A 17,709-nucleotide genomic window follows, 5' to 3' on the forward strand; every position below is an offset into this window, starting at 1 on the left:
CGTTTGTGTACAAGCTTCCGGCAGTATCATCGTCATCAGTAGAGCTGTTGTAGATAAGACGTTCCGCTTCGTATAAAAGAACAAAATAAATAAGGAAAGAGGAAAAGTCAGCAGAGATTCTTTATAAATCGACTCCGATACAATCACCTCTCGCCCACTTTTAAGAATCGATTAGGTAGAACAACAGTGGAGGAGTAAAAGTAAACCCAAACTGCTGAGAGGGTTTTCAGTGGATAATTTTTAATCTTGTTTTATATGTTTTTATTGTCTTTATTTTATTTATGAATAATAATAATCATTTCTGAGATATATAAATAAATAAATAAATATATATATATATGTGTTAAAAATACCAAGCAATTTTAAACCTGGTTTTACTCCATTTCCCAAGTAAACAAAGAGACAAACAAGTCAAGTTTGCGCCTGCAAGTGATGCAAGTCTAGCTGATCCTACAGGTAGTGCAAGACCAAGGCAACTCGTGGTAAAGGTGGCATAAGCTCTGATCACTAATCTTAATATTTACCCTTAATGCCAAAACACATCTCCAAGAAGGGGTCGCATGATGTTTTGTATTAAAGGCAAGGGGCCACTACCCAGACCGGTTTCGACCTTTATTGAGGTCTCGTCAGTGGGAGCTAGGCTAGAAATACCAAGATTTAGTAATACAGAGCTTATAAGTTCTACACACACACACACACACACACACACACACACACATATATATATATATATATATATATATAATAAAATATCACAACGAAGTACTATCATAGCTAAGTACTCTGCTAAGTATTATAATAACTAAACACTGTAATATAATGACTAGAAAGTAAGTACTAAGAACTTAGCTCAGAATGATACTACTTAGCACTATAGTGTTAATTATTACAGTAATTAGTTGAAATTGTAATGAGTACGGAAGTGTTTACTTATGATAGTACTATCCCATTACGTATTATTACAAGGATTTGCAATACTTTTAACACAGATGAATAATACTCGCTTTAGATATTGATGACAAACGGCTTCATCCCACGCTTCTCATTCTCTCTATCAGGGAGCTCGTGTAGAATACCTGCAACCTAGAAACATAAAAACAATTAAATATAATTTTATTAAGCAAGCTGCCAGGGTCAGCAAGGGGACCAAATAAGATTAAAATATTCTGTCTCGATGAAAATTATAATCAACAACGTTATATTCATTTGAAAGCTGAGTAATCTTGGTTTTAATGTTTTGTAATTAAATTACTGAGACGTATCATTAAAAATGTAGAAGTAATAGTCTTGGGATATTAATGTTTTTTGTTGCGAGTAATTACATATATACATATAAATTGGATTCAGATGAGTTTTTCTTTTTCTTTTTTTTTTTTCCACATTTTGAGTGTTCAACTACTCCAGAGCTGCAAATTTGTATACGATCAACAACCGAGAATCGCAGCTTGTTGATCATAAACACACGAAACTCGCATTTCTACGCAGGGATATTTGGTTCATCGCACGCCAAAGTTAATTTGTTTGGCCAAGAACGTTCTTTTATGAGCTTGGCTCAGGATCCCTTAATGTCGTCACATCCAGCTATCAGCACCCTTCGATGGGATGTTATTTTTAATAGCCGCTCCATATCTTCATTTTTATGACCTGTCTAACACTGGCTCGTAGTGAATGCCGAAAGTGAGGGAGTGTGGCAACAGTCATCGCGTGCACTGTACAAAACTGTACAAGCCGATTAAACTCTTTCCATATTAGAATTCCGTGAAATAAAGATTTTTGCTGATGTTACGGTACGAGTGTTGGACATCGAGTCATTGATTTTTATAATTTTTTTAATTTTTTTGAATTATTTATTTTATTTTATTATTTATTTATTTACTCTTGTTTCATCGTTATTTCTCTTGATAAGAATGCATATCTTCGTCCCCAAAATGGTGTGTAATCCATAACGGTGTTCAAGTCAGTTAGCGTGACTACCAGAGACTAATATGAAGCCGCAGTGAGGATTGGTTTAATGCCGTATATGGAGCAGAATTGCGTAAAATCTCCTGATGGAAAGTAAGATCGTTCGGATTATCTGGAAGGATTGCTTTGTTAACACACGAAGGAGGAAAGAAAACCAAGTCAAGATAAAGGTCTTTAGACGAGTTCGATTTAGATGGAAATTTCTATCTAAAGAGACACATTGGAGGATGAATGGCACAAGGAAAGTCGCTTACTGTCCTAAAGGGTATCCTCTCTCTCTCTCTCTCTCTCTCTCTCTCTCTCTGTGTGTGTGTGTGTGTGTGTGTGTGTGTGTGTGTGTGTGTGTGTGTGTGTGTGTGTGTGTGTGTGTGTGTGTGTGTGTGTGTGTGTGTGTGTGTGTGTGTGTGTGTGTTCGAAATGATCTCGACCTTTAAATGCCATGACTTTTGTTTTCTTTTGTGAGATTTTTAAATTCTATTGTTGGCTTATTGTCAACTTCATTGTCTTGTAATCTAATCTAATCACGTGCATACAGCATTGTGTTGATAACAGTTCTTCTGGTTAACTGGATACCTTGTTTTATTGTTGTTGTTTTTTTCCCATAGTTTAATAATTGAATAGAGTTAGAGATAAGCTTCATCGCTGTTTGACAACCTGATTTATTTCAATCTCTTCTGTTAATTTATTTTAACTGTATTTTTGTATATTTTATTAAAAGCTTTCTCGTAATCTATAAAGGCCATACGAGTCTCTATAATAAATTCTTGTCTTTTTTCTATAATTTGTTTTAGCACATATATTTATGTGCTAAGACATGGATGATCGTGTATAGACAATATTACACCATCATCCATGTCCGAAACCATTTTGTTCTTCCGAGAGTAGATTGTTTGCAATATTTCTAAGTCCTCTAGCCAGGATTTTACTGTACACTTTGTAACCAGTATTTAATCAACTCATTCCAATGTACTTTCCATACTCCTCTCTATCTCCTTCCTTAAATGTAGATATAACCTTAGATGTTGATCAAGCTGATGGAACCTCACATTTCTTTCAACAGTTATTTATTCATTTTAAGAATCTCTGCTGTAAATATTCTCCGCCATTTTCCAAAGCTCTGTATTTAGTCCGTATTACAGGGTTGCATTTGTATATTCGTTAAGGGATTCTACTTATTGGGAGATGCCGATTAGAACTATGCACTCTCGGAATTAACATTTTTTACGCCCGAGGGGAACGAACGGTTAGAAACAACAACAGTAGGGAGAGGTCAGTTGATTCAGTAACCTCTTTGCGTGTCGATAAATAAATAAATAAACTTTTAAAAATAAAAACATTAAAATTCTGGAACACAGATCTAGAAAATGCAATAAAAGAAAAACAAATGGCATGCAAATCATTCCTTCAAAAACAAAAACATACAAAAGAAATATATCTAAAACCATAGTAGAGAAAGCTCAGCAAGATTCTGGGGAATTATTTATTTATTAATTTATTAATAAAATAGAAGAAGACATACATGGAAGACAAGACATAGCCTGCAATACGGACTCTTTGGAGAGTCGGTTTTAAGTGGTGTAATACCGACAATCTTTGGCACGAGTTTGTCGATTAAGCGCGTTCCTTCTACCATCAATATTTTAGAAATTTGATTTCAGGTTTTATATCTCAAACGTTAACTGGATGGTTCGGATAATTTGATTCTATTTTTAAATTACATTTTATGCCATGTGAAAATTTGTAAGACTTATTCTTATAAGTACAGTGAAATCAGCTTCGAAATGAATCCCGACGAGAGATCATTTAAATAAGTTAGAGTCTCCCTATAAAACGATATTCTGTGTTAATTTTCCATTGGTATACAAAACAACGGTTAGCACATTGATTTCGAGACCATTGTCGAGAATGGTTCGATAATCACATTAGCGGTGTTTCAATAGCTCACAGTGACCTTTCCTAATTCCATTTTTGTATCGCGGCCACCAAGGATTTCAATAGAATTTATTGTAGATGGTTGCTAAGGGCAGATTTTTCATTTTCCCGGAAAACGAAGCCTTTATAGGTTGTAATGTGTGGGTTGTTTAATGTTTCTTGTGCACGAACTGCTGCTATGCGAGCTTACCTTTTTTTTTTATAACACATTTGGGAGTATTCGAGACAGCTTTTTATTGACAACCAATCTAAAATAGTGAATAGCTTGACTGATCTTCATTATGTGCCCGCCCACACGCAAAAATATACGCACACATAAAGGCATTGAATCCTGTAGTACTGAAACTATTTTACTAGTCATGTTTATCGGTCAAAGGTTATTGGAATGCTTTTATTTTGGGATGCATATTTGAATTTTATGTCACTATAATTCTGACATATATATATAACATCTTTGAAGAGTTCCCTTGTTTGTCTTTTACTGGTGTGTGATTAAAGGTTCCACAAACCAACTCAGGAACTGAATAGACAAGAACCCTCTGGAAGTTTCTTAATTATTCGTTTCAGATCCTGACGTGAAGAGATCAAAAACAGACAATCAGGAACCCATCTTAAAAAACAGCAAAGAAGTCTTCAAGCACGAGTACTTTATGAGCTGTCAATCAGTGAATAAAACACTTGAGAACGGAAATATAGCTAAGAAAGAAACGAAGTCGACCTTATTATTGCTAAGACGCCTTGCCGCCAATAGTTTGAGGACTGTTGAGTCGTTGACAAGATCGAATGGGTGTGTCTGGAGACGGACAGTCTATCTCTGACCAAAAGCATGCAATGATAGTAAATGCTAAGAGGTAACTTGCATTTTTCTAAGGTAGAGGAAAACGCTAGACCTTGAATAGGCTAAAGGTGGATGAACTGTTAGAATCAGTTAAGAATCTCTGTGCGGTGCTGATGCATTGTGGATATCTCATCATTAACACCAGGGCGTGACCGAGTAGTTAGCTGAACTCGCTAGAGAGGTCTGAGTTTAATCACCGGCATAGGGCAATATCAATTAATCTTTTCTTTTTTTCTTGTTTTGAATAAAATCCACTGAAGACAAAAACTAAGATCTGAAAAAAGGCAAACGAACAAGAGAAAAAACACAATACGGAAATATTTGAAATGTTTGTATTCTTACCACATCACTCGGAGGTTTTTATTATTTACAAGTGAAATCTCTGCCTGATTCAGCTATGTAACTTACCAGAAAAAAATCTTACACCACTACATATAAACACGATGATTGCTAATCCTTTCTTGGCACGTTCTTTGGCACTATTTCAAATAATCATAATCACAGCTGTCCTATCTGGGGAAAAAAAAAACTTCTATTGGAATGCCTGGAATAGACTTTTATGTTGGCAATAAAATAGCTTTCCAGCATCTTGTATACAATATTCGGATTTTTTTTTCTTTAAATTTTACCGAAAAATTTTTTTTTCGTATTATGTTGGTCAGAAGAATTTCCATTGCTTGTGACTGAAGTGTCTAAAAATTCTTTGGCAACGACTATTACAGTAAATTTTAAAACCGATGTTAATAACTGTATTTATGGGAATGTTCTTTACAAACTCGAGAGTGAAGGAAGCACTTTGTAGAACACTACAAGCGCTCTTACATCTGGTATCCTTTATACGTCACAACTCGGTTCCTTTTTTCGCCGTTAGGAGGTTTCTAACGTCATGTCAATTTAAGTTGAGTACAAACCAAAGAAAATTTGCTAAATTAAATTTTCCTACAGGAATGTTTCGAGAACTTGTCTGTTGCAATTTTATAGTGACATTTTCTTTATCTCAAAACTGACACAAGTTACATTAAAACGGCGCGGGTTGGTACCGGAAAAACATGATGGCTGATTCCGCTTCGCTTGATGTGTTAGCATAACTTCCCAATTTTGCGTTCACTAAATTTAATTACCCCTCTTACAGCAGGACATCTACGTCATGCAAGAGAACGCGCGAGAAAGCGTGTGTGTGTGTATGTGCGTGTATCGATTATTTAATAAGCATCCACCTAATGCATATACAGTTATCTGGGTGGACCCTGCATTGCTGCTGCTGTTTGGTCAGCATCTGGGAGCTGATAAGTTAGTCAACGGACACTTTTAAAAAAGCATTTCTGTTTGTGTAACTTTACCATTCAAGAATCGCCACTCGGTAATTACGTGTAAGTTAAATTAGTTAAGAACTATAATAAACACAGACAAACAACTGCAAATATTAATCGGTAAAACGGAAGTGTCTAAACTGCTTCCTGTTTTTCTTTCATTTTTTTTTTTTATTTTGAAGTTTGATCAGTACACAGTTTTTTTTCTTTATCTTTTTTTTTTTTTTTAATCTCGCTCACAATATTCGTTTGGTCTCGACCGTAACCTAGGAAACCGCAGTTTAACTCTTACCTGTACATTTCACTTTTGCGTCGTTAGTCTGGTATGTTGCTCAACTGCTTGACAGCAAAAGACGTAAAAAAAACTGTTCACTGAACAGAAAATTGGGGAGAATGAAGAAAAATGCGAAAAACTTTAAAACTTCTTCTTATCCTGCGAATGAGGTGGGGGGGGGGAGGGAAGGTAGTTATTAACAAAGCGAGAGAGAGATTCCTGATTCCTGGCAATAGTATAAACTAGACAAGTTAAGTTTTTAAAATGAGTCTTTTATTATTTTTATTACGATGATTATTTTTATGTCGCCGTTTACATAGCTTCCCGTGTAAGTTAAGTGAATCAATTTATTAAATTTCAATGTGGGCGAGTTATTTTCCTGCAAAGATTATAAACGTGTTTAGGTATTTATACTTTAACAGCAGCAGTAAAACGTTAGTTATTTGAATTTTTCTATTTAAGCAGAAATTCAGCATTAGCATGGGATAAAACGACTGTAAACATATCTTCAATAAACTTCCTTTTTTATTATTTTATCCTTATAAATTTGCAGGAAAACTTTTTTTTCGATTTATGATAACTTATTATGAGAGGGAGGGAAAAAGGCTCTCATTTTCATTCATAATATACTCCATAATTAAACTCTTTAAAGCACGTACAAGGTAATGTCATGTGGCATGCTATGTTTTCTGCACTTTCTCTAGTATTGTCTTGAAAAAGACCATCTTTAATATCCAGATTACGTTATTAGCCCATTTCGAACTAATATGGCAGGTTTCTTGCATATTCAAATTTTCATTACTGTTATATTCGCTCATGTTAAAGTTTTCTGAGTGAACTATTGCGTAGAACAGGAATGAAAATAAATAAATAAATAAAGTAAATATTTTCATGGCGACGTTTTTGCCAGATCAATTGAAAATTACTTAGGTGCTGGCAAGGTCTACACTCAAGAAAGACAAAGTAAAATGACTTACAGACCAACGACAATCAATCACATCATGGATGTTGGAGGCGAGAGTAGCGTCCCCTGACGGCGATCTAATGAACTACAAGTTTACTATCTTTCGGCGAAATTGTTAAAATAAAAGATGCTGGACATCAAGTTAATGCCTTCTCTTTTTCAGCACAGATTTTCAGGATACTTATTAATATCCTGATTAATATTCTGAGATTAAAGACAATATTTGTGAGATCTGGTCAATTCCTGTTTATTGTTACTGCAGCTTTATCTACCAAGGATTTCTTTGATATATTGCTTTCCAGTGGGTCTTGTTCTTGCCAAAAAATTTTCTCTGCTGTTGGCAGAATTGTTAAATCCACAATATTTCACTTGCACTCATGCCATTAAAGTCTTCGAATAAAGATGTTTTCTTCTCCTGGGAAATACTCCCATCCTTATTTCTTCATTCCAGGTCATTTTTACGGGCACCAAAGGTAGTTTGGCAAATGTCGTCTCTCCGAGAAAAAGCGAGAAAGAAAGAAAAAAAAAGTAAAAAAAAAAAAAAAACACTCCGTCGTACGACGGTCGCGTTTCTGATAATAGTGCTGTCGTCTTGATGTTGTTTGTGAGGGTTATAGGTTGTTACGGAACTTCGGCAAGAGAACATCGTAGACAAAGGTAGCGTTGGGTCTTTCAGATAAGACGCCACCGAATTTTTAGAAAATTGTCAAGCTTCCTTCGACATTAATTTTGTTTCTTACATCGAAAGGAGTTCAGAATTCCGTTGCAATAGCCCACATGAGGAATTTATTCTCGGAATTTTTCCACTCACGTATCGGCTAGTTAAACGCACCTACTTGAAAGAACAGAATAATTCAAGTAGGTTTCCATTTAAAGTCTATGGGAACCCACTCTATGTACACTGACTCAAACAGACTAGAAGGATCATCAGAAATCATTTTAGACATTATAATGTTTTATTTTTTTTAATGGGTGGGATAAAAGAGAAGCAGCGTCTTGTTTTGGAAGAATTCAAGTTGTCTAATAAGGGATGTGATCATCTAAATGACAGATTATACTGTAGATGGTAGATAGGATTTACTAAAGAGTGTATGTTTACTCGAGATGGTATATATGATGATCTAGAGATTGTGTAATTATCTAGATGGCAGATTATAACCATTTAAATGGAAGATTCGATTATCTAGATGGAAGATATGAATATGTGCGATGTTAAAGGTAGCATATATGATTATTTAGATTACAATCATTTAGATGAAAGATTCGATTATCGAGGGTACATTACAATTATCTAGATGAAAGATATTACTATGTAGATAGTAGATTACAATAATCTAGATGATTTTTCATTACCTAAATAATCTAGATGATTTTTCATTACCTAAATAATCTAGATGATTTTTCATTACCTAAATAATCTAGAAATTGTATATATGTTTATCTATCTGGAGATTGTATATATAATTATCTAGATGGTGGATTACAATCATCTAGATAGTACATGTAAGCATCTAGATTATATTTATCTAGATGGTAACAGAGAAGCGATGATATCTTATCGATCCATCTTGCAAGGGCTTAGGAAGTCAGAATTTGTCTACTTATTTCGAATACAATACTCTTAACCCTTGTGCGTAATATGTGCCATAAAGTACTATTTCTTATCATTACAACTGTAAATGACGGTGTATTTAAGTCTTTTAATCACTACCTTCATTATATCTTTCGATTTTTTGCTTTTCGTTTTTACTGTTGGACATTTTTTGATATTACCTATCTAGTTCAGTTATCCTCATTAAAAGTATTTAATGAGATGGAAAAGAATGGATAATAGCACCAGGCTGAAAGACGGCATGGTTACGAATAAAAGAAGCAAAGGATTTGTGTCGACTGTAAGAGATGAAGTTTCCCTGATTGAGTGGGAGGGATTAGACATTCTAATGTAGTTTTAATGAATTAAAAAAAAATATATAACTTTTAGCATTTTCAGCCATTGGGAAGAAATGGAAAGGCAGAAATCAGTGAAAGGAGTTAGAAAGGTAAGATAATGAAATAAAAAATATATGGGAAGGAAGGATTAAATGAATACACAAAACAGGGATGGGGATTATTGTTAAAGATTATGATGAGGCAACTAAGGTTAGGAGAGAATATTGTGTTCACCGGGGGTACCCTTGAGAGATTATTTTTGATTATTGTGGGCATAAAGGAGTTTTAGGGGGCACAGTCTATCAGCATCTTCTTGTAAAATCTGATAAATGAGCCATTATCGATATTATTTATCCAGGACAAACCCAAATCTTCCCAATCAAAAGGGTTGTTGTTTTTCTTCTGGCTGCACTACTACACGGAGAAAGAGAATACAAATAGAAAGAGCGAAAAAAAAAATAGATTACTTGGTTGTTTTTGATGTAAAGACAAAGCAACTAACGCCAATTTGTTCCATTTGTTAACTGCGTGTGTTCTTCTGGCCAATTTGTCTGTTTAGTGGGAAGAAGCCTTTCCAACTTTATACGATCTAACTGGCATTCAGATGGAAAAAACCATCTGAAGGTTGTTTAAGTCCTGGTTGGACTGACCAAGTTTGACTGCGGTGAAGAGACAGAGAAACATGAGTGATAGAAGGAGGAACAAATTGAAAATCCGGAGATAAAAAAATAAGCGAAAGAATTTTTACTTGCATAGTTCGTTTAATTATTTTTTTTTCAAGAATTTAAAAGCAGGAAAGAATGCAGGAAATAAATTTTTGAAGGCAGCTGACGAATGAAAAGCTCCTTCTGTCTATCAGTAATTGAAGCCGAGGAGCCAAACTAGTCGAGTTGTTGGAATATGAAGACAGGTAGAAGTCATTAAGTTCTCCGCACTGCAGTTACTCTACCTGCGTTTCGCTTCCCAAATCTCCTGAAAGGGGTGAGTAAGGGGGGGGGGGTCTGAAGGAAAGCAGTCACGTTCGCTCAAGTACGTCACACATCCACGTTTGAGTCGTTCCCCGCTTTTATACGCAATCGCCCTTGTAGTGTCGGTGTTATGTTAATATGGAAGGTGTGTGTGTGTGTGTGTGTGTGTGTGTGTGTGTGTGTGTGTGTGTGTGTGTGTGTGTGTGTGTGTGTGTGTGTGTGTGTGTGTGTGTGTGTGTGTGTGTGTGTGTGTGTGTGTGTGTGTGTGTGCAGACCTTGTACTGCCGGCGAACGATGTGCGTAAACTTCCGGCAAGATCTGTTCAAGCAGAGAAACTAGCTCCGCTTGCAAAATAACAACTTGCCGATAAATCACTGGGGGAATTCTCGCACTACGCTCGAAATTGCGATGTTCGCTCGTTCTGCTTTTGGTAAAATGGAAATGAAGTGCAGGTTTGCGGCGCGTAGGTGTGTGTGTGTGTGTGTGTGTGGGTTGGTATGGCTCGGAAAAAAGTGAAAATTGTACCGAATGATAAGCACCAGAAAAATGCCCCGTGTAAGAATAACCTACGATACTGCGATACGTAGTTATTATTATTATTATTATTATTATTATTATTATTATTATTATTATTATTATTATTATTACAAATATATTCAAAACAAAACACACGATCCATCTAGGAGATTTTTTATTTTTTTATGAATATCGCCCAATGTTCGAAGATATTTCATTTTCCCTTCAGTTGAGAACGGAAATGCAAATGTAAGCGTGGGTTCAATCCCATCTAGTACGTAAACAATCTTTCCAAGAACGGTCTAAAGGTAAACTAACCAGCCTCGGACGTAGATGGAAGAGTTTTTTAACTCTCGGAGACTCGAACGATTGAACCGAGGATACGTTCATACGTACACTTCAGATCCAGTCTGAATTGAAACGGATAATAGAATTCATTAGCAGATTATACGGATTCTATGTCTGTACAATCTAATCTACAATGTGATATTCGAAATTACATACCAATCTCGCGAATTTCTTAACTTTTTTTTTTTCGACACGCGCTTAATGCAAATACGTTATATTTTTATGTAAGCGATGAAATGAAGTCTCAATTGTGTAGGTCAATCACAGGGCTACATTACACAGGCGTTAAACTTTTACTACGACTCATCTCTCACTCTTCTCCTTATATTGTACATCACTGTGAACATTTTACTTGTATTCTTGCTTTATAAATACCCAATGGACGAGTCTTTATTATTTTTACAAAGATTTTGCAAGAGTAACAAAAAAAGAATAATTGATCTATAATTGGCATGTTTTTGAACATCACCTTTTTTAATTAGATGAGGTCCACCATTGTTATAGATTCTGTGGGTATTTCATCAAGATACTTTTATAAGTGAAAGGATTACTTCTTCCTCTAGGATTATGGATGTTGTATCTTTCTCAATGGCCGTATATGTGGTAAAAACTTTTGTCTTTAAAGGTATTAAGAAGTAATTGTACCAGATGTGTTCCATTTCTCTAATATTTCCCGTGAACCTTGTCTAACAAATCTTTCCCTTTACATATCGACTGTTCTCATTTTGATATGCCGATTTAACAGTATCCAAGTGGAACTTTTCAGATTTCATTTGAAGTGCTTTATTTTATTATTATTTTTGTTGTAAAATTTCAATAGGATTTTGGCAGATAGAAGTCCATGATCTGTATCCAGTTCAGCTCTACGAATGGTTTTTATATTCAAAGCAGAGCCTTTTACATTTTTGCGCATTAGAAAGTAATCTATGCAGTTTTAATATTTAAGCCTAGTGAAGTCTATATGTATTTGCGGGTATGTAGAACATGGTATTCGTAACCATGAGAATATTTTCCATACAGAAATCAAGCAGATACTCTCCTCCCTCATTTCTTATGTCTATTCCAATTTACTTATTACATCATGCATGTCGTCCGAATATTGCCCAACTTTGGCATTAATATCATCCATGATTATTAGCAGATCTCTATTGTATGTTTTATTAATTTATTCTTGTAGTTGTTGACACAAATCGATATGATCCTATTCTGGATATGAAGAATCAGGTACATATGTTTGTATTATTTAAATAAAAGTTTTTTTTTTCTTTTGCTTGTAGTTCAATGGCTACGATTCTAGATGAGTTTAAGTTCTACAACACTATGGGAAAGTGATCTATGGACTATGACAGCTACCCCTCTGTGTACCGAATCATTCCTGCCTGAATAATATAATGTTGAGTGTTTCATATTTATATGGCCTTGTCCAGTCCAATATGTTTCTTAAAAACTCACAACTCTACATTTAAATCTCTTCAGCTCTTTCTCCATCAAATACATCTTTCCCATAGTGAAATGAATGGATTTCGCGACCACATAACCAATTTCTCACGGTGTCTGTGTGCCAAAAAATTTGGTGCAAATACTTGGTATTTGCCATTGATTTGATATCTGCCTGCTCTCGCCATAAGGTAAATACGTGAGAGAGCAGGTAGACTCCCACTGCAGTGAAGAAGAAAGTTCAGTAAGACGGGAAAGATATGCCCCTAGCCCCGGAATACTCTAATAGCATTGGGGGAGGGGGGAGATTAAGATAAAAAGAAAGGAGGCAGAAAGAAGAGGAGAGACCAGCCTGGTAGGATTCTTCCTTCCAGAAACTTGGATTTTTCGTTCTTCAAAAATTAAGCGGGATAATACATCCAAAGCGATACGAATATCAAATCCAAGACAATTTAAAGAAAAAAATCGCTCATAAAGTCATCATAATTTTAACGATAAAATATATAACACTTACCTTTGCAATTTAAAAAGAAATAGTTTCTTAAGCAAGAAGGCCTAGAGGTATAATGCCTATTCTTATAACAAAAAGAAATTAGATATAAACGATATAGACTTTCAGTTCTTGTTATTATTATTATTATTTTATTTATTTATTTTTAGTGAGTGCTCCTCTCCAAATGTTGGAAAATATATACGACTAGCACTTCAAATGTTTGGCCTACGAAGGGGATCAACTTCAGTTGTGTACACCAAACGATGGGTACACAAAAAGAATTGGAGATTGGAATGATAGTCTAATGTCATAATGGAAAATAAAATAGCTCTGTGTGCCATCGTGTGTAGTATATATTAATTCTACAATATACTATGGGTAATAGGTTGAAGAAATTAAGTCAGGTGACAATGAATTAAGACATGACCTGGTAGGCCTAAAACGATAGTTTGGTCAGTCGGGTAGCAGAAGTTCTTAATTGACAGAAACATATTGTTCTTGAGAAGATTTGTTATCTAATCTCTCAGATCCTGAAGAATGTGCGCTTGAAAATACGAGAAGCCACTAATAATCCTATCACCACTTGAACAGTACGTAGAGAGCTGCGTGCTATGAATTGTCACCTCAAGAGCGGTTTCACGGCAGCGTCCCATCAGTAGAGAAAGATATTTATGTGAACTAATTTTCTGACAAAGAGTTGCATGACGCTACACAGTTCACATACCTGTATAAGGAAGATATGCCTGGATTGTTTAATTCTCATTGCCTTGCCCGTTGTCCAACGACTGGTATTGAATAACGCATAGAGAATTTGAACTGTGGATGAAGCGAAGAGTCGCACTAGATTTTTCAGTCTAATAATGAAAACTGGAGATTTAGTCACGGTGTGGAGCATAGGTCTACATTTCTTAACAGTAAAAAATCTTCCATAATAGTGCCTTAAAGAAATTTAAGAACGGAGGTGAGATTATTATATTCTATTAATACAGGCATGTTATTCTTATAATGTCTTTTGGTAGGATAGTGCACCTATGGGATGTGGTCTTATCTTACCCAATATCACAATTTTTTCGGAGCTGGAGGCTCCATTATTTCAATGCAAAAAAAGGAAATAAAAGTGTTCCCATTAATATTAGAGCTGTGATTAATTGTATTTCCATGAAATGCAAGTCTATTATCAATGAGCAGAGGTGTTCTCCAAGCATAAACAGACCATCATCTGCCTTATTTCCTGCGGTTATTTTCAGTTACTGAGAGGGTGCATTATTGAATAATTACCACGATTTCGTTTTCAAATGGCTAGAACGACCTTACAGTATTATCTGAAGACCTTCCACACTCTTTAAAATTCTCGTTAGATTTCAGATAAGGCAAGAAAATGACAAGGAAAGAAAAAAAATCTTGGCTGAGTCTCAAAGAAAGAGTTTATCTTGGTAATTATTACTCCTTAAGCAATACAGCTATTGTGCTCTAAAATGCCACGATGAGGTCTCGAGTAAAGGTTTCCGGTAGATGGCGCTTATGTGTTTCTTGACGAATACACATGCCGATAATTAGCTATTTCTTCATGTACTAATCTTATTAAGTAGTTTTTATCCCAAATTTTAAAAGAAAACATTGGAGAAAGTAATTTGTTTTTAACTCCGTGATAAATTTGGTTAATAAGCATAGGGTAGATGAAGCGGTCTTTTTATTTTGTAATGATTAACGAAAACAAAGGGCTGATCATGTAAAAAACTCGACTATTTTTTCTTATTTTGTTTTATTTTGTACCATTTTTTACATTTCATCTCTTTTAGATTCCTTCTTATTCAACTTTAAAGGCATTAAGTTGCTCTGACATTTTAGATAAACACCGCATAGATCGTATCTTGCATGTTATGCAAATAGTAGGCACTTAGGATGTGAAATAACGAGTAGAATAAGATATTTATGTGATCTAATTTTCTGACAAAGAGTTGCATGACGCTACATTGTTCACATACTTGTATAAAGAAGATATTCCTGGATTGTTTAATCTACTCTACTTCATATTTCCTTCAAAATTCCACACAACTGTATGACACCTTCTAAAGATGGCGTTGTATGATGTAAAACAAACCAGAAATCACACGCCTTTTGTCTCTAACATAAACATACAAAAGTATAAGAACCCCGAAGCTATTCTAGACGAACTACACAAGATAAAAAAAAATAATAATGAAAAAGACTCGTAGACTCCAAAGCTAGTTGAACCCACCCTAAAGATATGGTGTTTCTTTAACTGAAGTATTTCTCCTCGGACTTCTTTATTTGATGAGATCGGTACATTTAATACAGATAACTCAGAAGTCTTTCTTTAGCTATCAGATTGGTTCCACTGCGTCAAGTGACGCACAGACTTTCTTTGAAGGAATAAAACGCCTGCTTTTCTAAGATTATTTGAAGTTTAGTTCACGATTTTCTTTCTTGGTAAAACACTTCATTTTGCCTTCAGGGTGTTTCTGGCGTTTCGTTTTTTTTACTTTAAGAACTGCTTTGTAATATATGAGTTATCTATCTTTTGTCTGTTCATCACCCACCCACTCACACACACACACACACACACTTATATGGACTTAAGAAAAGCTGACTTTATTTTGTGAGATGTACGGGAAGATGTTTTTTTTTTTGTTTGTTAATTTTCTTCTAGTTTTATATTTTATTAAATTTATTTCATTGTGTGATTCACGTAATCAGGGAGTTAGCAAGTTAAGATGATTTTAATGAGCAACAAGCCACAATTAATGATGAAGTAATTATTATATTTTTCGGAACAATTTTACAAAAAAGTCAATCCGAAATAATATCATACGCTTTCGCACACCCTAAACATGATGAACAGATTTCTAACAATCGCTGTTTTCAGCAAAACTTCTTTCTGTTCTCAATTTTTAGCAAACATGACAATTTTGACAAAGTACTTACAGCGAAATAAAAAAAAAACTATACAAAACATTCAAGAATTAAAGACTGTATATTTATCCGTGCACATTGCAACTTATTCCAAGTTGTTAAAGATATAAAAAAGAATCCTTAATTACCTGTAAAGTACAAATAGAAAAATGATCAAGAACTACGGAAGGAAAAATCACCCCATTTGATATGCATGAGGAATTTTCTCCTTCATAGATGAGCGATCACTTGAAAAGTTATGGTTTAGAAAACAAAACCAGAAGGATTGCATGTCATGATGAATAAGGAGCACCACCACACTTACAAACCAAAGGAAAATAGTCTTTTTCGTAATGGAAGGCAGAAAGAAATATATCTTCGAGTTGTTTCAGGAAATGTTTTACAGAGACTGGTATCAGTCACTTCCTACAAAGAAAAACAAGAGGAAGAGTTGTTGGGTCTTCTGTCGCAGGACTTGCTGCGCAAAACTACAACAATTTCATTTTTGCTTTTCGAAAGCAAAAACTGTTTTTTCAAAGAAAAAATAGCATTTGCTTTTTACTGTTTATACATTATGCTCAAAAAGCACAATGTATAAACAGTCTATTAACAACCTATTTTACAAAAAAGGGGAAATAAATGATATCATCACTAAGAAAATATTAATTATTTTTTTCCCAGAAGCAGGGAATCTTATCTTTTTTTTTTCTCATTAGAAGGCGTAAAAGTGATCTTCAGACACAAAGTCTCTTCCCGTGTAAAGCATACAGAATACAACTTAAAATATTCCGTTCCTTTTTTCTTTACTATATTTTGTTTAAAAAGTAATTAAAATATAATAAACATTATTAAAAATATTTTTTAAATTTAAATTATATTCAGAAAATCCAGAATAACTTCGGTAGCTTACATTTGAAAGTCATGTAGCTCATAACTGGGCCATGGATTTGCAAATAAAATTATATTTATAAACAACGATAAAGGACGAACTGGAAATTCTTCAATAACAGTGTCTTTAACAGCAGTAATAAGGCAACTCATGAGTTGCTGGTACTGCTAGTTTATAGGGACGGTTTACCATGTAAGTGTCCACAAACGAATAACTAACACTAAAACCTCCCGATGAATTTACAACAGTTTAAAGTAACTTTTTTTAAAAAAGGAACGTAATTGTTTAAATATTTTAATACTTCAAATATTTAAATAATTAAATACTTATGTATTCTTAAAGACATCAACTAGCTAAGGATATTTTAATTACTCCTAAAATGAAAGTACCCAAAATATTTTCAAATGCGTTTTTAATACTGAAATAATTTTGAAATATTAGAATTCTTTCGAAATATTTGAATATTGGAAGTAATTTTAAAGTCCTTCAGATATTACTTAAGTACATAAGTAATACTGTACTTAGATACCTGAAATACGTACTTCAAGTACTTCAAATATTACTGCAACTCCTTTCCATGAAGTGTATGTAAATTTCATACAACACAGATTTCCAAGCTTCACTCACCAGTGAAGACAACGCTGCATGTTTGTTCTGGTAATGTGGAGCTTGCATATTGCGGTCCCACAATGAAAACCAGTTTTGAATTCGGTTCTGAATGTTTTGTGTAGTTTAGCGTGCCAGTCGATGCCCGGAACTCTGCATTCAACGTGTCGGTCGACGAATTGCGGTTTGTGCATGTTATACTTCGTATCACCCAAAGGTCACGTTGGGTGAGTGTTGTGGGTCGTCCACTGCGGGTAGCACTTGCAGTTGACTCCGCGCGCTTCAATCTCAGCACAGTATCACTGATTGTTGATCTGGGATAGCCCAATT

General features: G+C 34.7%; 1 long non-coding RNA gene across 1 annotated transcript in view; it reads right to left on the minus strand.

The window, feature by feature from the left end:
• Positions 1-17,709, minus strand: part of LOC150100890 (uncharacterized) — a 108,609-nt gene that overhangs the window by 31,538 nt on the left and 59,362 nt on the right. Inside the window, exon 2 of the long non-coding RNA XR_016549183.1 lies at positions 1,005-1,083. This is a non-coding gene — a long non-coding RNA (uncharacterized LOC150100890). The remainder of the gene's footprint in view (positions 1-1,004; positions 1,084-17,709) is intronic.

Source organism: Typopeltis vanoorti, chromosome 12, assembly GCF_054136105.1.
Source record: "Typopeltis vanoorti isolate ZY-2024b chromosome 12, IOZ_Tvanoo_1.0, whole genome shotgun sequence".
Taxonomy (NCBI): domain Eukaryota; kingdom Metazoa; phylum Arthropoda; class Arachnida; order Uropygi; family Thelyphonidae; genus Typopeltis; species Typopeltis vanoorti.